Here is a 20,742-nt window from a genome sequence, read left to right as displayed (position 1 = left end):
GGGTGCTGGCAGCGTATAGAAGGCTACCATCATGTGTTTAGGGGGGCTGGCAGCGTATAGAAGACTACCATCATGTGTATAGGGGTGCTGGCAGCTTATAGAAGGCTACCATCATGTATATAAGGGTGCTGGCAGCGTATAGAAGGCTACCATCATGTGTATAGGGGTGTTTGGCAGTGTATAGAAGGCTACCATCATGTGTATAGGGGTGCTGGCAGTGTATAGAAGGCTACCATCATGTGTATAAGGGGTGCTGGCAGCGTATAGAAGGCTACCATCATGTATATAGAGGTGCTGGCAGCGTATAGAAGGCTACCATCATGTATATAGGGGTGCTGGCAGCGTATAGAAGGCTACCATCATGTGTATAAGGGTGCAGGCAGCGTATAGAAGGCTACCGTCATGTATATAGGGGTGCTGGCAGCGTATAGAAGGCTACCATCATGTATATAGGGGTGCTGGCAGCGTATAGAAGGCTACCATCATGTGTATAGGGGTGCTGGCAGCATATAGAATGCTACCATCATGTGTATAGGGGGTGCTGGCAGAGTATAGAAGGCTACCATCATGTGTATAGGGGTGCTGGCAGCGTATAGAAAGCTACCATCATGTATATAGGGGTGCTGGCAGCGTATAGAAGGCTACCATCATGTGTATAGGGGTGCTGGCAGCGTGTAGAAGGCTACCATCATGTGTATAGGGGTGCTGGCAGCGTATAGAAGGCTACCATCATGTATATAGAGGTGCTGGCAGCGTATAGAAGGCTACCATCATTTGTATAGAGGTGCTGGCAGCGTATAGAAGGCTACCATCATGTGTATAGGGGTGCTGGCAGTGTATAGAAGGCTACCATCATGTATATAGGGGTGCTGGCAGCGTATAGAAGGCTACCATCATGTGTATAGGGGTGCTGGCAGCGTATAGAAGGCTACCATCATGTATATAGGGGTGCTGGCAGTGTATAGAAGGCTACCATCATGTGTATAGGGGTGCTGGCAGCATATAGAATGCTACCATCATGTGTATAGGGGGTGCTGGCAGAGTATAGAAGGCTACCATCATGTGTATAGGGGTGCTGGCAGCGTATAGAAAGCTACCATCATGTATATAGGGGTGCTGGCAGCGTATAGAAGGCTACCATCATGTGTATAGGGGTGCTGGCAGCGTGTAGAAGGCTACCATCATGTGTATAGGGGTGCTGGCAGCGTATAGAAGGCTACCATCATGTATATAGAGGTGCTGGCAGCGTATAGAAGGCTACCATCATTTGTATAGAGGTGCTGGCAGCGTATAGAAGGCTACCATCATGTGTATAGGGGTGCTGGCAGTGTATAGAAGGCTACCATCATGTATATAGGGGTGCTGGCAGCGTATAGAAGGCTACCATCATGTGTATAGGGGTGCTGGCAGTGTATAGAAGGCTACCATCATGTGTATAAGGGGTGCTGGCAGCGTATAGAAGACTACCATCATGTATATAGGGGTGCTGGCAGCGTATAGAAGGCTACCGTCATGTATATAGGGGTGCTGGCACAAGATCTAAATCCTAGCCATACTAGCTATCAATAGGGTGCAGAACGCTCCAGATTTTGGCAGCAGCTGGCAGTAACATGAGGATGGGACAGGTCACGAGCTCAGCCTCCTAATCCAGTCACAGAGGTAGAGAATAAGCAGTTGGTGAGGAGGGGTGACGGAGGGGGTTGTGTAAGAGTCCTGGAATCTAAAGCTCGGAAGAGAAGGACCTGCCTTCTTAGAGGAGGAGAAGGAGGGTGGGTGCTTGGAGATCACAGAGGGAACAGCAGTGGTTTGGAGACAACCTTCTCCTGGGGGTGGGGGAATCAGGAGAAGACCTTTACCGTTCTACACCAGTAAGCTGTGCAGGAGCACCAGATATCACAGGACATGGTTGGAAGAAGCTATTGAGTAGCAGGATACTAATCAAAGTGTCGGGGACACTGATGAGCATTCCAGGACTGGCTCCAGGACAGCCTCACTACATCTTCATTCAGGACTCCTTAGTGGACAGCTCCTTCAAGGCGACGCAGGCAAACTGACTCCACGGCTCTAGATCAATAGGGACCCGCGGGAAGCTGCTGTCACCTGTATTTATTGCTATATTTACTGGTGCACCGTGCTGCGATTGGACTACTATGCCTCCTCACAGGGGACTCAGACACTTCCTGGTTACGTAGAACCCCTAAATTGCTGCAGGAAAAGGGGAAATCCATCCGTCTCTCCACCCCTCCTACAGGAGATGACCACTGAAGAGTATGCTCTGTAAAGTCAAACCTTGGTGAGTTATCCTTTTGGAATACTGAGCATGTATTATTATTTACATGATTTACAGAAATATCTATGGTTGGGACTTGGTGACTCAGTTACATATCCATAAGAGCATTGTATTTATAGTGCACAGTATGCTGCCTATATCCTATCATCACAAGCTCCTTTACTACCTGAAAAGTGATCAAGCAAAGGAGAGAGAAGCTGGTAAGTGAGAGGCAATTGGATGGAGGAAAAGAGGGACATGTGTGGCTTCTCTGTGCTGTGATGTGAAAATGCAGATGGGCTTTACAGTGTGTTCTGGGATATGGAACACTGCTACCTATTTTACATGGCTCGAAATTGTGACTCACTGTTTCAGACCTACAGTCTCTGTTACTTGTCTGTCTCTTATTTCACATCAGCTGGTGCCAATCATTAATCTTCCTATTGCTCTATTATCAATCTATCTATATGTATATCTATATGTCTATTGTCTATCTATCTCCTATCTATCTATCTATCTATCTCGTGTCTATCTATCTATCTATCTATCTATCTCCTATCTATCTATCTATCTATCTATCTATCTCATGTCTATCTATCTATCTCCTATCTATCTATCTCATGTCTATCTATCTATCTCATATCTATCTATCTCATATCTATCTATCTATCTATCCATTATCTATTGATATGCCTATCTATTATCTATCTATATGTCTATCTCATATCTATCTATCTATCTCATATCTATCTATCTCATGTCTATCTATCTATCTCCTATCTATCTATCTCATGTCTATCTATCTATCTCATATCTATCTATCTATCTCATATCTATCTATCTATCTATCCATTATCTATTGATATGCCTATCTATTATCTATCTATATGTCTATCTCATATCTATCTATCTATCTCATATCTATCTATCTATCATCTATCTATCTATCCATCTATTATCTATCTGTCCATATATTATCTATCTATCCCCAATTTGAGGTGTGCACTTACATAGTGTAGCTGTATTCCTCTAATGGTATACATGGATCATTTTACTGCTGCTCTCTTTCTGACAAGCATTGTAAAAACTCTGTTTCATGTCTGCCCTACTGATCTGCATTTTGACCCCACATAACTGCACTTTAAACTGGCATATTTTCCATTTACAATATCTGTCCATGTTTTTGTCATCTGCTTGTTCCTCAACTGCTCTCTGTCTGTCTATCAAACCTTACTGTCTCCACTCAATATGTATCATGTTCATCCCATGCACTCCCTGTCAATTTCCTTTACTCTCTCTGCAACCTCTTCTGGAGCTCTCCCTCTTATCTCCTATACACTCTCCACCCCCACCCCCTTATGTTTTCCTATGTGTTAAATATTTTCATCTGCTCCTCTGAATTGCACCCATTTAACATCTTTAGGGCAGACTGCTCCAGTCTGTGGTTGGCAGCAAGAAGTCTTGATTAAAATCAGACCTTCTCTCTTGCAGTAGAGATTTATGGGAGCTGGAATACACTGGACAATTAAAAATCCATTTTAGTTGGATGGGGAAGGGAATGGGTTACAGGATGGAAGGTAGGAGAGCAACATTACCTCAATAGGGTGATGCCCATAAATATGTATTATCTCTGCCAGGTTGCTACTTGCCAGGTTATACAAAGTGATATATTACCTGTATTAAATGAGAAATATTAACAATGTGTATGATGAAGGCTTCCAGAGAGCTGTTAAACATTTGTAGTTCTATGTACGGTAGATAGTAATGTATGTTTTTTCATGCAAAAAATTACGATTTATTGCTGGAGTGTAACATCTATGATAACCAATTTTCAAGTGACTAAGACAGTCTATGCAATTTGCTGAGAGCCTGGTATTATTTTATTTAAACACACTAGGTTATTATAACACATTATCTACTAATAATAGTAATAATAATAATAACAATAATCATGAAGCAGAGGTTGGTTGACGGAGGCTTTGATTCACATCAGAGAAATGCATATAATAGCACACACTTCTGAATCTTATGATAAATGGAGGATGAATAGTTCACTGCACATTATAAAATAGTTTCACACAGGACTTCTGATACACATTTGTTATTTTTAAGTGCGATGGCAAATACACTTTGCGTTATGTTTCCTTTCTTATTACAATTTCCTATGGGCAGTTATAGCTGAAATTGATGGCAGTGCAGCTTACAACAGATTGCATGGACACACTCACAGTACTGTTCCTCGCTTTATTGTACAACGGATTGATCTCCTCTGACTCCAGATTATAGGAGATGCTAGTTTTTGATGCGCTCATATGTGAATACTTACTTGCGAGCAGTGTTTTGTGGTGTGAACGGGAAAGGAATGCAAATGTCTACAGATTGCATTCTGGGAGCATTCCTTGCCATCGATGCTTTTACTGCATATGGGATTGCAGTGATTGTATCAAGTGTACAGTAGCTTGACCTCATAACTGACTATTTTTTAGTAATATTTAAGTGTTAACAGTATTGAAAAGTTTTTGTTATCAAATAACACTATTGTAAACACAAAACCAATGTATAGGTGTCAGTGTGTAAATGTGGTTTAGAAATCATTGAAGGACTCACTCTATCAGGACCACCTATTTCTGTAAGCTCCTGTAGTTCACATAGGCAAGCAGAGAGCTGAAGCCGAAAGCAGGTCATACTCAGCCAGGAAGAAGAGACTGGAAAAGATGTCCTTATTTAAGCAGTGAATCTTGTGCTCTTGGATTTCATTGCTTTATACGGATGCCTGTGGAGGTTTATTCAAATACGGTGCATTTGGAAAGTTTTCACAGCCTTTAACTTTTTTCCCTTTTTTTCAATTCAAGTTTTTTTCCCCCAATAATCTGTACTCAATACCCCATAATGACAAGTAAAAACAGAATGCTAGTAATCTTTGCTAATATATTAAATATTGCATTGACGTAAGTATTCAGATTAGTTAAAGCACCTATGGCAGAGATTACAGTCTCCTTGGTTGAGGATCTTCTCTGCAGATTCTTTCATACCCAGTCAGGTTGGATTGGGACTGTTGGTGTGCAGACATTTTCAAGTCTCTTCAGAGATGATCGACTGTGTTCAAGTCAGAGCGCTGGCCAGGCCACTCAAGGACATTTCCAGAGTTGTCCCTAAACCACTCCAGTGCTGCAAGGGTGATTTTCTTGTTGGAAGGTGAACCTTTGGCCCCATCTGAGGTCTACAGCACTCTGGATCAGCTCTTCATTTAGAATATATCTGTACTTTGCTCCATTCATTTTTTTTTATATCAACCATGACAGTCCCCCTGTCCCAGCCGCTGAAAATCACCCCATAGCATGATGTTGATGCCGCCACCATGCTTCACTGGAGGGATGTATTGGCAAGTAATGAGCAGTGCCTGGTTTCCTTCAGACATCATGCTTAGAATTAAGGCCAAAAACTTCAATCTTGTTTTTATCAGGTCAGATAATCTTGTTACTCCATGAGGAATTCCATTTGTCTTTTACTAAGCAGAGGCTTTTTTTTGGCCACTCTCCATAAATCCCACATTGTGGAGTGCTACAGTGATGGTTGAGCTTCTGAAAGTTTTTCCCATTTGCACACAGGATCTTTGGAGCTCACCCAGAGTGTTCATTGGGTTCTTGGTCATCGCTCTTACCAAGGACCTTTTCCCCAATTTCCCCCAATTTGTTTGGTTGTCCAGCTGTAGGAGTCCTGGTTGTTACAAACTTCTTCTACTTAAGAATTTTGGAGGCTACTGTTACCTTGGGAACTTTTAGTGCAACATAAAGTTTTTTGTACATTATACAGATTTGTCTCTGGGCTTTACAGGCAGTTCTTTCATTTATCTGAACCCTTGGCTTAATTTTTGCTCTGATATACATTGTCAGCTGTAAAACCTTATAGAAACAGGGGTGTGTTTTTCCAGTCATCAGTAGTGGTTTTCTATAACAGACTTCATCAATGTGATCTTCTCACACACACACACACACACACACACACACAAACACCTTTAATATACTCGTAGATCATTTTGACACAATTTTAAATACTTTCTTACTCTGTATTTACTATTATTACAAAACAAAGAAGAAAATTGTGACACAGAACAAATCTTAGCAAGACCTTAACTACATTAAAGAGGTTGTCTGGCCCAGATCTCAGGTTGCCTTAAAAATGAAAAAAATAAAATAAAAAAAGTATGTAGACACGGATCCCCTCAATGTCTGTCAGTTTTTTTCATAATTGCTTCATAATCATAGCACTACTACTACTGCTAATGTCAAGGATGGCTGCTGGTTAGGCCTTAAAATGTGCATGACTGCTGCTGTATACTGCTGAGTGCCGGCACAAGGAATACACACCAAACAGAATGTTGGTATAATATCTCCTTCTTAGCATACTGGCTATGGAGCTGCCCCAAGGAGTTCTGTTTATTAAACGGAAGTACATTGGTTTTTACATTTGACAAAAAGGGGAGGCTAGTTATCACATCAAAATCATCATGTTATATTTTGATTGGTTATTTGAGTATTGCGTCTGTGTATATATTATCATATTTAAGCATCCATTTCTCTCTTGGCCAAAGTTATTCACTTATGCTGCCCTCTCACTCTCATACTGGAAAATTCTGGATTTCTCTCTGCCCTTCTACACAGTCTATATATCTTCAAATATTTTGTCTTCCAAGTTCACCCTCTTATCTCACTTCTTCTGCCCTCATTCCAAGGTCTTCATCTTCTTGGTCAGCAAGATAGCAAGCTGAAATATCTCATAAGGAAAATAGTGTTTTTCTGGAGCATATTAGCATATACATTTCTATTTTTAATCAAAATCATAAGGGTCATCCTTATCACTACTACTACTACTACACTAAAGAAGTATGATCACATAATATAAAAATCTCCTCTTATTAGCAGTGCAGGGCCATGCACCATTATTTTTTAATTACATCTGTATTGCTGATACTGTATGTCTGTCCGTTGTGTGTGCATGCTATAGAAGTCTCCAAGCCTTCCCACTGTATTAGAAATAATAAGTAGAGTCAACTTACAATGCCCATATGACACCCCTCTAAGTTTTTCATCTCCCTCAAACATACACATTAAAAAAGTATGGAAACTGCCTACAACTTCTAAATATTTATTATGTGAGCTGTATACTAATGGTATTGTGTCTCTTCTAAACCTTAAATGTTTTGCTTTAATGCTTTTACATTCCTAGTTCAGATCTACTTCAGATTAGCTGTAAAAAAATCATAATAAAAAATTTCATAGTATGTAAAAAAAAAAAAAAAAATACAAATAAATATATATATATAATATATATATATATATATATATATATATATATATATATATATATATACACACACACACACACAGGGTGGGCCATTTATATGGATACACCTTAATAAAATTGGAATGGTTGGTGATATTAACTTCCTGTTTGTGGCACATTAGTATATGTGAGGGGGGAAACTTTTCAAGATGGGTGGTGACCATGGCGGCCATTTTGAAGTCAGACATTTTGAATCCAACTTTAGTTTTTTCAATAGGAAGAGGGTCATGTGACACATGAAAATTATTGGGAATTTCACAACAAAAACAATGATGTGCTTGATTTTAATGTAACTTTTTTCGTTCATGAGTTATTTACAAGTTTTTGACCACTTATAAAATATGTTCAATATGCTGCCCATTGTGTTGGATTGTCAATGCAACCCTCTTCTCCCACTCTTCATACACCGATAGCAACACCACAGGAGAAATGCTAGCACAGGCTTCCAGTATCCGTAGTTTCAGGGGCTGCAGAATGGACAAAACTAAAATTGGAACAGGACCTTCAGTTTACGCAGATTTTGTTCAGTGATGAGGCAAACTTTCCTGTGAATGGTGAAGTTAACAAACAAAACCACCGCTATTGGTTTGACACTAACCCACATTGGATAGATCCCTCCAAGACTGTTGGAACACAAAAATTGATGGTATGGTGTGGTATATGGGGTACAAAGATAGTGGGGCCATTCTTCATCAATGGAAACCTCAAGGCCACTGGATATGCGAAATTTCTACATGATGATGTGTTTCCCTCTTTATGCACTGAAGCTGGCACGTTCCCTGAGTTTTTCCAGCAAGATGGTGCACCACCACATTATGGGTGTCAGGTCCAAGCATTCCTAGATGAACAGTTTCCTGGAAAGTGGATTGGTCGTCCTGAGCCAGTTGAATGGCCCCCAAGGTCTCCCGATCTGACACCCTTAGACTTTTATCTTTGGGGTCATCTGAAGGCAATTGTCTATGCTGTGAATATAAGAGATGTGCAGCACCTGAAACTACAGATACTGGAAGCCTGTGCTAGCATTTCTCCTGCGGTGTTGCTATCAGTGTGTGAAGAGTGGGAGAAGAGGGTTGCATTGACAATCCAACACAATGGGCAGCACATTGAACACATTTTATAAGTGGTCAGAAACTTGTAAATAACTCATGAAAGAATAAAGTTACGTTAAAACCAAGCACATCATTGTTTTTCTTGTGAAATTCCCAATAAGTTTGATTTGTCACATGACCCTTTTCCTATTGAAAAAGCAAAAGTTGGATTTAAAATGGCCGACTTCAAAATGGCCACCATGGTCACTACCCATCTTGAAAAGTTTCCCCCTTCACATATACTAATGTGCCACAAACAGGAAGTTAATATCCCCAATCATTCCCATTTTATTAGGATGTATCCATATAAATGGCCCACCCTGTGTGTGTGTATATATATATATATATATATATATATATATATATACACATATAAATATATCTTAAAAAAAATAGAAAGGGAAAACTAAGATAATACAACCTAGATCTGAATGAATGAACTAATCTTTACATAGTTGAATCTTTACATTCTTTACATAGTTGAACGTGCTGAAAACAAAATCACACAAAAATTATCAATGGAAATCAAATTTATCAACCCATGGAGGTCTGGATATGGAGTCACACTCAAAATCAAAGTGAAAAAGCACACTACAGTCTGATCCAACTTTGATGTAACGTGCTTAAAGCGTACCCGTCAGATCCAACACATTTTTTTTTTATATATCACTCAGTACCTAATCCTGACCATGTACATCTAATTTTTATGTGTCTAGCACCTTTCTTCTTTATTTTTTTTTTTTTATAAAACTTTTCATTTAGCTCACTAGTCTGAATTCCTCTCAAAGGGAGGGGGCATTGCATTACTGTGCAGGTCTCTGCTCCCTCCCTCAGTATGCTGTCTGCTCACATCTCCCCTAGCATTAGCAAAACTACAACTCCCAGCTTGTCCTCACTGACAGTAGCGGGACACAAGCTGACAATGGGAGGATTTTTCCTTCAGCTGTGAGCCCTGCGCTCACAGCTGTCAATCAAGGAAGTGTGTCCATGAGATAGGTGATGACGCATGGACACAGCAGGACTAGTATGTGTCCAAGCAGATGGAGGGGGGCAGTTGTTTGACTTTTTCAGTATGAAATACTGAAATTTTTCTAATGAAAGCAATTGAAAAACTTATTGGTTTTGCATGCTTTACAACATATAATTTTTTTTTGTATCTGACAGTGCCCATTTAACCCCTTAAGGACTGAGCCCTTTTTCACCTTAAGGACTCGGCCATTTTTTGCAAATCTGACCACTGTCACTTTAAACATTAATAACTCTGGAATGCTTTTAGTTATCATTCTGATTCCGAGATTGTTTTTTCGTGACATATTCTACTTTAACGTAGTGGTAAAATTTTTTGGTAACTTGCATCCTTTCTTGGTGAAAAATCCCAAAATTTGATGAAAAATTTGAACATTTTGCATTTTTCTAACTTTGAAGCTCTCTGCTTGTAAGGAAAATGGATATTCCAAAATTTTTTTTTTTTATTCACATATACAATATGTCTACTTTATATTTGCATCATAAAATTGATGAGTTTTTACTTTTGGAAGACACCAGAGGGCTTCAAAGTTCCGCAGCAATTTTCCAATTTTTCACAAAATTTTAAAAACTCGCTTTTTTTCAGGGACCAGTTCAGGTTTGAAGTGGATTTGAAGGGTCTTCATATTAGAAATACCCCATAAATGACCCCATTATAAAAACTGCACCCCCGAAAGTATTCAAAATGACATTCAGTAAGCGTTTTAACCCTTTACGGGTTTCACAGGAATAGCAGCAAAGTGAAGGAGAAAATTCACAATCTTCATTTTTTACACTCGCATGTTCTTGTAGACCCTAAAGTATTCAAAATGACATTCAGTAAGCGTTTTAACCCTTTACGGGTTTCACAGGAATAGCAGCAAAGTGAAGGAGAAAATTCACAATCTTCATTTTTTACATTCGCATGTTCTTGAAGACCCAATTTTTGAATTTTTGCAAGGGGTAAAAAGGAGAAAATTTTTACATGTATTTGAAACCCAATTTCTCTCGAGTAAGCACATACCTCATATGTCTATGTAAAGTGTTCGGCGGGCGCAGTAGAGGGCTCAGAAGGGAAGGAGCGTCAAATGGTTTTTGGGGGGCATGTCACCTTTAGGAAGCCCCTATGGTGCCAGAACAGCAAAAAAAAACACATGGCATACCATTTTGGAAACTAGACCCCTCGGGGAACGTAACAAGGGGTAATGTGAACCTTAATACCCCACAGGTGATTCACGACTTTTGCATATGTAAAAAAATATATATATATTTTTTACCTAAAATGCTTCCCTAAAGTTTTACATTTTTTAAAAGGGTAATAGCAGAAAATACCCCCCAAAATTTGAAGCCCAATTTCTCCCGATTCAGAAAACACCCCATATGGGGGTGAAAAGTGCTCTGCTGGCGCACTACAGGTCTCAGAAGAGAAGGAGTCACATTTGGCTTTTTTGAATGAAATTTTGCTCTGGGGGCATGCCGCATTTAGGAAGCCCCTATGGTGCCAGGACAGCAAAAAAAAAACCACATGGCATACCATTTTGGAAACTAGACTCCTCGGGGAACGTAACAAGGGGTAAAGTGAACCTTAATACCCTACAGGTGTTTCACGACTTTTGCATATGTAAAAAAAAATAAAAAAATTTACCTAAAATGCTTGGTTTCCCAAAAAATTTACATTTATACAAAGGGTTAAAGCAGAAAATACCCCCCAAAATTTGAAGCCCAATTTCTCCCGATTCAGAAAACACCCTATATGGGGGTGAAAAGTGCTCTGTTGGCGCACTACAGGTCTCAGAAGAGAAGGAGTCACATTTGGCTTTTTGAAAGCAAATTTTGCTCTTGGGGCATGCCGCATTTAGGAAGCCCCTATGGTGCCAGGACCGCAAAAAAAAAACACATGGCATACCATTTTGGAAACTAGAGCCCTCGGGGAATGTAACAAGGGGTTAAGTGAACCTTAATACCCCACAGGCGTTTCACGACTATTGCATATGTAAAAAAAATAAAAAATTTTTTACCTAAAATGCTTCTTTTTCCAAAAACTTTACATTTTTAAAAAGGGTAAAAGCAGAAAATACCCCCCAAAATTTGAAGCCCAATTTCTCCCGAGTACGGCGATACCCCATATGTGACCCTTAACTGTTGCCTTCAAATACGACAGGGCTCCAAAGTGAGAGCGCCATTTGCATTTGAGGCCTAAATTAGGGATTGCATAGGGGTGGACATAGGGGTATTCTACGCCAGTGATTCCCAAACAGGGTGCCTCCAGCTGTTGCAAAACTCCCAGCATGCCTGGACAGTCAACGGCTGTCCGACAATACTGGGAGTTGTTGTTTTGCAACAGCTGGAGGCTCCGTTTTGGAAACCGTAGCGTACCAGACGTTTTTCATTTTTATTGGGGGGGGAGGGGGGTTGTATAGGGGTATGTGTATATGTAGTGTTTTTTACTTTTTATTTTATGTTTTGTTAGTGTAGTGTAGTGTTTTTAGGGTACAGTCGCACGGGCGGGGGGTTCACAGTAGTTTCTCGCTGGCAGTTTGAGCTGTTGCAGAAAATTTGCTGCAGCTCAAACTTGCAGCCCGATACTTACTGTAAGCCTCCGCCCATGTGAGTGTACCCTGTACGTTCACATTGGGGGGGACATCCAGCTGTTGCAAAACTACAACTCCCAGCATGCGCTGAGAGACTGTACATGCTGAGAGTTTTAGTTTTGCAACAGCTGTAGGCACACTGGTTATGTATCACGGAGTTTGTGACCTTACTCAGTGTTTCAAAACCAGTGTGCCTCCAGCTGTTGCAAAACTACAACTCCCAGCATGTACGGTGCATGGTGTAAGGTGACTGCTGGGAGTTGTAGTTTGCAACAGCTGGAGGCACACCGGTCGTGAAACAATGAGTTAGGTAAAAAAAAAACTCTAAGTTTCACAACCAGTGTGCCTTCAGCTGTTGCAAAACTACAACTCTCAGCTGTCACCGACAGCCAACGGGCATGCTGGGAGTTGTAGTTATGCAACCAGCAGATGCACCACTACAACTCCCAGCATGCACTTTAGCTGTTTGTGCAAGCTGGGAGTTGTAGTTATACAACAGCTGAAGGTACACTTTTCCATAGAAAAAATGTGCCTCCAGCTGTTGCAAAACCATAAGTCCCAGCATGCCCATAAGGGAATGCTGGGAGTTGTGGTGGTCTGCCTCCTGCTGTTGCATAACTACAGCTCCCAGCATGCCCTTTTTGCATGCTGGGAGCTGTTGCTAAGCAACAGCAGGAGGCTGTAACTCACCTCCTGCTGCTGCTCCATCGCAGGCTGTCCCTCGCCGCCGCCGTCGCTCCTGGGGCCCCGATCCCAACATGGACGCCGGGGATCGGGGTCCCCAGCACCCGGGGTCGTCTTCCCGCACCCGCTCACACCCTCCGGAAGAGGGGCGGAGCGGGTGCGGGAGTGACACCCGCAGCAGGCGCCCTGATTGGTCGGCCGGTAATCCGGCCGATGAATCAGGGCGATCGTGAGGTGGCACCAGTGCCACCTCACCCCTGCAGGCTCTGGCTGTTCGGGGCCGTCAGAGACGGCCCTGAACAGCCAGTTATTCCGGGTCACCGGGTCACTGGAGACCCGATTGACCCGGAATCGCCGCAGATCGCTGGACTGAATTGTCCAGCGATCTGCGGCGATCGCCGACATGGGGGGGCATAATGACCCCCCTGGGCGATATGCCGGGATGCCTGCTGAACGATTTCAGCAGGCATCCGGCTCCGGTCCCCAACCGGCTAGCGGTGGGGACCGGAATTCCCACGGGCGTATGGATACGCCCTGCGTCCTTAAGGACTCGGGATGCAGGGCGTATCCATACGCCCTGCGTCCTTAAGAGGTTAAAACAAGTCAAAATGAGTCTCAGTAGTGTGTGTGGCCTCCACGTGCCCGTATGACCTCCCTACAACACTTGGGCATGCTCCTGATGAGGTGGTGGACCTCCCTGACCTGGACTAAAGCATCTGCCAACTCCTGGACAGTCTGTGGTGCAATGTGGCGTTGGTAGATGGAGCGAGACATGATGTCTCAGATGTGTTAAATCGGATTCAGGTCTGGTGAACGAGCGGGCCAGTCCATAGCATCAATGCCTTCCTTCTGCAAGAACTGCTGACACACTCCAGCCACATGAGGTCTAGCATTGTCTTGCATTAGGAGGAACCCAGGGCTAACTGCACCAGCATATGGTCTCACAAGGGGTCTGAGGATCTCATCTCAGTACCTGTTGGTAGTCAGGTTACCTCTGTCAAGCACATGGAGGGCTGTGCGGCCCCCAAAAGAAATGCCACCCCACACCATTAATGACCCACCGCCAAACCGGTCATGCTGGAGGATGTTGCAGGCAGCAGAAGTTCTCCATGGCGTCTCCAGACTCTGTCACATCTGTCACATGTTCTCAGTGTGAACATGCTTTCATCTGTGAAGAGCACAGGGCATCAGTGGCAAATTTGCCAATCTTGGTGTTCTCTGGAAAATGCCAAACGTCCTGCACGGTGTTGGGCTGTAAGCACAACCCCCACCTGTGAACGTCAGGCCCTCATACCACCCTCATGGAGTCTGTTTCTGACAATTTGAGTGGACACATGCACATTTGTGGCCTGCTGGAGGTCATTTTGCAGGGCTCTGGCAGTGCTCCTCCTTGCACAAAGGCGGCGGTAGCAGTCCTGCTGCTGGGTTGTTGCCCTCCTACAGTCTCCTTCACAGTCTCCTGATGCACTGGCCTCTCGTTAAAACGTAGTATTTCATGTCGGCAGACTAGCTGGGAGAGAGGAATGAGAGGAGACAGCGGTAGCTACTTCGCGCTCGTGCTGCACTTTGTTAGGCTATGTCTACTGTCTACTGTTAGTGCCTCCATGCTCTGGAGACTACGCTGACAGACACAGAAAACCTTCCTGCCACAGCTCTCATTGATGTGCCATCCTGGATGAGCTGCACTACCTGAGCCACTTGTGTGGGTTGTAGACTCCGTCTCATGCTACCACTAGAGGAAAAGCACGTCCAGCATTCAAAAGTTACCAAAACATCAGCCAGGAAGCATAGGAACTGAGTGGTCTGTGGTCACCACTTGCAGAACCACTCCTTTATTGGGAGTGTCTTGCTAATTGCCCATCATTTCCACCTGTAGTCTGTTCTATTTGCACAACAGCATGTGGAATGGATTGTCAATCAGTGTAGCTTTGTGAGTGGACAGTGTGATTTCACAGAAATGTGATTGACTTGGAGTTACATTGTGTTGTTTGAGTGTTCCCTTTATTTTTTTGAGCAGTGTGTGTGTGTATATGTGTGTATATATATATATATATATATATACAAACAACAACAAATAACAAAACATATATTAACCCATTTTGGCCTTAACCTCTTAAGGACGCAGAGAGTACCTGTACGCCCTGCGCCCAATGCCGGTATATAACGCGGGATCACGCCGTGACCCCGGGTCAGTCCCGGCAGCTAACAACGGACCCTGAGCTAATAGCGTGCTGCATCGATCGTTGTGCCGCACATTATTAACCACTTAGACGCTGCTTTCAAAGTTAATCGGCGCATCTAAAATTAAAGTAAAAGCTTACCGGCAGCTCAGTCGGGCTGATCGGGACCATTGCGGTGAAATCGCGATGTCCCAATCAGCTACAACATGAGCGGAGGTCCCCTTATCTGCCTCCGTCGCATCCGATCTGTGATTGATTGCTCCAAGACTGAAATCCAGGCCTTGAGCAATCGACCGCCGATAACACTAATCTTTGCAGTGTCAATGCACGGCAATGATCTGTGTTTGAGATCGGTATATGCAGTGTAATAACAACTAGGGGGGGTTATAACACTACAAAAAAGAAAGTGTGGAAAAAAAGTTAATAAAGATCATTTAACCCCTTCCCTAATAAAAGTAAGAATCACCCCGCTTTTCCCATAAAAAAAAAAAACTGTGTAAAGCATGGGTGTCAATCATGCGGACCGCAATGAATGCAGCACGGGCAATGAATGTCTTTGCGGCCCGGCATCCATATGTCCCGAAAAATCTTTTCAGGACACAAGGATGCCCCGGTTACCTCTCTGCAGCCCTGCAATAACTTTAAAAATGCAGGGGCTGCCGGTAGGTAGCGCATGCAGGGACGTGTGCATGCACCCATAGAAGAGCAGAGCGGAGCGGAGCAGTGAGGAGGACGCGCGAGCAGTGAGGAGGACACTCACCTGTATGTCCAGTGTTCCGACCACCGCTCCTCTCCAGTCCCGGGACCTACTGCTATGGTCCATAGGCCATAGTAGTAGATAGTGACCCCGGACCGGAGTAATGGTGGTCGGAACACTGGGGCAGTAAACTGGCACACAGCCTCCAGCCATACACTGTATATGGCTGAAGGCTGTATGTCTGTGGGAGAACTGTACTGCACCTAATGTGGGGCAACTATAGTGCACCTAATGTGGGGGAACTATACTGCCAACCTAATGTGGGGGAACTGTACTGTACCTAATGTGGGGAAACTATACTGAACTTAATGTGGGGAAATTGTGCACCTAATGTGGGGTAACTGTACTGCACCTAATGTAGGGTAACTGTACTGCACCTAATGTGGGGAACTATACTGCACCTAATGTGGGGAACTATACTGCACCTAATGTGGGGAACTATACTGCACCTAATGTGGGGGAACTATACTGCACCTAATTCGGGGGAACTGTACTGCACCTAATGTGGGGAACTATACTGCACCTAATGTGGGGAACTATACTGCACCTAATGTGGGGAACTATACTGCACCTAATGTGGGGAACTATACTGCACCTAATGTGGGGGAACTATACTGCACCTAATGTGGGGGAACTATACTGCACCTAATGGGTGAACTATACTGCACCTAATGGGGGGAACTATACTGCACCTAATGGGGGGAACTATACTGCACCTAATGTTGGGAACTGTACTGCACCTAATGCGGGGGAACTGCACTGCACCTAATGTGGGGGAACTGTACTGCACCTAATGTCTGGGAACTGTACTGCACCTAATGTTGGGGAGCTGTACTGCACCTAATGTGGGGGAGCGATACTGCACCTAATATGGAGGAACTATACTGCACCTAATGTGGGCAAACTTTACTGCACAGTCTTTTTGAGGGGCAAGGTTTTGTGCAGGGGGCAGGGTCTTGTGCAGGAGGGCATGGGGTCTTGTGCAAAGGGGGAATGGAGTGTTGTACAAAAGGAGCATGGAGTCTTGTAAAGGGGGGTCATGGGATCTTGTGAAGGGGGGTCAGGAGGTGTTGTGCAGGGGGGCATGGGGTCTTGTGTAGGGTGGGCATGGGGTCTTGTGCAGGGGGGGGGCATGGGGTCTTGTGCACAGGGGCATGAGATTTTGTGCAGGGGGGCATGGGTTGTTGTGCAAAGGGGACATGGGGTGCTATGCAGGGACGGCATGTTTTTTTAAATTTTTTTATGATGCAGCCCAAATAAACTTAAACCTTTTTTTGGGCCCATGTTAGCCTTTGAGTTTGACATGCTTGGTGTAAATAAAAATAAAGATATGCCATATTGCCGCGTCCGCAAATGTTCAAACTAAAAAAATATATTGTTAATTAAACTGCACGGTCAATGGCGTACCCGCAAAAACATTCCAAAGTCCAAAATAGCGTATTTTTGGTAACTTTTTATGTCATGGAAAAATTTATAAAAAGCGATCAAAAAGTCCGATCAATACAAAAATGGTACCAATAAAAACTTCAGATAATGGCACAATAAATTAGCCCTGACACTGGCCCGTACGGGGAAAAATAAAAAAGTTATAGGGCTCAGAAGAGTATGTAGTTATGATTTTTTAAGTAATACAAAATCAAACCTATATAAGTAGGGTATCATTTTAACCGTATGGACCTACAGAATAAAGATAAGATGTAATTTTTACCAAAAAATGCACTGCGTAGAAACGGAAGCCCCAAAAATTACAAAATGGCATTTTTTCTCAATTTTGTCGCACAAATAATTTTTTTTCCGCTTCGCAGTGGATATTTTGGTAAAATGACTAATGTCACTGCAAAGTAGAATTGGTGGCACAAAAAATAAGCCATCATATGGAATTTTAGGTGCAAAAATAAAGCGTTATGATTTTTAGAAGGTTATGAGGAAAAAATGAAAATGCAAAAGCGGAAAACGGAAAAACCCTGTGTCCTTACGTTTTTGTTTTTTCCTCCTTGCCTTCAAAAAATCAGAACTTATATTTTCATCCACAGTCTAGTATGAGGGCTTGTTTTTTGCGTGACCAGTTGTCCGTTGTAATGCCATCACTCACTTTACCATAAAATGTATGGCGCAAAAAAAATAAAAAATACTATCTGTGTGGGGAAATAAAAAAAAATATATATATATTTTATGCAAATTTTTTGAAGGTTTCGTTTTCACGCCGTACAATTTACTGTAAAATGATGTGTTCTTTATTCTTTGGGTCAATACAATTAACTTGATTACATACTTTTCTATTACTGTTGCAATTTAAAAAAACTTTTTAACCAAATTAGTACATTTAAACTCCCTCTATTTTGAAGACCTATAACCTTTTCATTTTTCTGTATAAGCGGCAGTAGGAGGGCTTTATTTTATTTTTTGCGCCGTGATCTGTACTTTTTATTGATACCATATTTTAATCAATTTTTTTGGGAATAAAATGTTATAAAAAAGCAGCAATTTTGTATTTTTTTTTTACATTCACGCCGTTCACCCTACAGTATCATAAACATTATATTTTAATAGATAGGATATTTATGCACGCGGCGATACCAAATATGTTTATACATTTTTTTTTACACTTTTTGGAGGTGAAATGGGGAAAATGGGACAATAACATTTTTTATTGGGGGACGGGATATTTTTTTTAATTTCATGAATTGCTGATATTTAACAATTTGATTAATAAATCAGATTTGAATTATTTTGAAATTACACTTAGTAATAATGACACCTGTGACATGTTTATAGGTATGTTTATAAATCCCCGTTAATTGTCCACATCAGAAGATACCACGCAGCATTAATCAATACCACATTACATCACTCATACATATTTTCTTGGTTGCTGCACAGTATGAGTCTAGTAATGTCAAGGAACTAGACAATAAAGTAAAACAATGTGTTTTTTTTGTATTGTACCCACTAATGTTATATAGTGGTCTAAATTCTCTTCACAGACATATGGCCCAGAGTTATCAATCTATCTGAGGAAAAAAACTGTTTTGCCCACAGCAACTAATCACAGTTCGGCTTTCATTTTACCAAAGCAACTCAAGAAATGGACCATAGGGTTAAAGGGACTCTTGTCACTTCCAACCCCTTCCCCTAAGCTACAGTAGTTCAGAAGGACTGAATCCGAATCTGCATTATTATTTTTTACTCCCTTGGAAACCCCTGCTAGAGTATTCTTCATTATTTTGCTGACCTCAAAATAAGTTTGTGTTAAAAGGGTTATCGGACAACAATATTTTTTTGTAATTAGGGTCTCTCTGGTTAATAACCCCCCCCCCCCCCCCATAAACTTACCTTCCTAGCTCTAGTATAACAGAGCTCCAGTCCCTGCTGTGCTGCACTTTTATGTGCCTTAGCCAGTGATTGGCTGAATAAGCCTATGACATCACATTTCTGTACCTGGAAGTGCAGCACAGCTGTCCCAAGCTTCATGATACCAATGGTGGTGGAGCGATAAAAGTTTTGTTTTCTACCATCTTCCTAACCCTAAGTAAAAAATTATTGTTGCCAAAATATCCCCTATCTTAACATTTTTCTAGTTTTATAACAATAATTTCCAAGTGTAAATACAGTGAAGGATGAAAGATTCTTGATAAATCTATCATTTGTTGTTGTCAATAAGCTATTGCATCATTATTGCATTATTGTATATATTTTATGTATACAGTACGGTGCATTAAGAAAGCTTTCAGACCCTTACACTTTATTTAAATTTTGTTTTGTTGCTGATGTGCTTACATAAAATAATAAAAAAATAAAAAAAAACTCCCCTATTATTCTGCACCCAATACCCCATAATGACAAAGTGAAAACAGAATCTTAGAAATGTGTGTAATTTTTGTGGATTGGATTTGAAAAACACCCCACACAGCATGATTCTTCCACCAGCATGCTTCATTGTAGGGAAGGTATTGGGGAGGTTCCTGTTTTCCTCCAGACATGACAACTAGCATTTTGGCCAAAAATCTTAATATTGTTTTGATGAGGTCAGGGAAACCTTTTTCTCACAGTCTGAAAGTCCACAGTCTAGGACTGGAGATACTTTTTTCTGGCCATAAAGAACATATTTTGGATTGCCGGTAACCAGTAATGGTTGACCTTTCGAATGTTTCTCTTCACTGCCCACAGGATATTTGGAGCTTGACCATTGGGTTCTTGCCAAGGCCCTTCTCTCCAAGTATTTGGTTTGATGGAGTGGCCAGCTGGAGGAAGAGTCCTGGTTGTTCCAGCCTTCTTTCATTTAAAGAGAAACTGCTGGTTCTGCCTGATAGTGTGGGTAATGCTGTACAATAGTCTTTAGCTAATTTTCTTCCTGAGATATCACAAAAAAATCCATATATATGTAAATTAGAGTCTTTGGTCCATTCAGGGTGTTTCCTGGACCCTTGGTGCATTGGTACTCCTTCCCTGCGTGTCCCTTATGTGCACCTCACCTAATAAATATTCATAGTCTCCCATGCATGCACGGTGATAGGCCGCACTATCTGCATCACATCTGAGCCCACACGTGTGGAATTTCACAGTATGTAGCGGCAATGTGCAACAGAAGAAGATTATTAATCTTTATTAGGGGCATACATCAGGGACCAGCCTGGAAAGATTACCAGTACACCAAGGGGCTAGGATGCACTCAAAGGAACAGTTTGGGGGGAGGTGTCTTCCCAACCATGTCCTATTAACTAAAGTTACCACAGGTGACTTTAATCAAGGTGTAAAAATATCTTAATGATGATCAAGAGAAATGGGAGACCCCCAGCCCCAGAGCTAAATATAAATCCTTTTTTTA

The 20,742-nt window shown here is 42.0% G+C and overlaps 1 protein-coding gene across 3 annotated transcripts in view; it reads left to right on the top strand.

Moving 5' to 3' along the window:
• Positions 1 to 1,783: 1,783 nt before the first annotated feature.
• Positions 1,784 to 20,742, top strand: part of GRM4 (glutamate metabotropic receptor 4) — a 195,526-nt gene continuing 176,567 nt past the window's right edge. The window contains exon 1 of one of the 3 annotated variants that reach the window (XM_056557575.1): positions 1,784 to 2,293. The gene's annotated coding sequence lies outside the window, so the exon portion shown is untranslated. Of the gene's footprint in view, positions 2,294 to 3,713; positions 3,847 to 20,742 lie in introns of those variants that run through there. The other 2 variants (XM_056557578.1, XM_056557577.1) reach the window with 2 other exon arrangements.

This window comes from Hyla sarda, chromosome 2, assembly GCF_029499605.1.
Source record: "Hyla sarda isolate aHylSar1 chromosome 2, aHylSar1.hap1, whole genome shotgun sequence".
Taxonomy (NCBI): domain Eukaryota; kingdom Metazoa; phylum Chordata; class Amphibia; order Anura; family Hylidae; genus Hyla; species Hyla sarda.
Note: the sequence above shows the minus strand (reverse complement) of the source record. Positions and strands in the feature narration are given on the sequence as shown.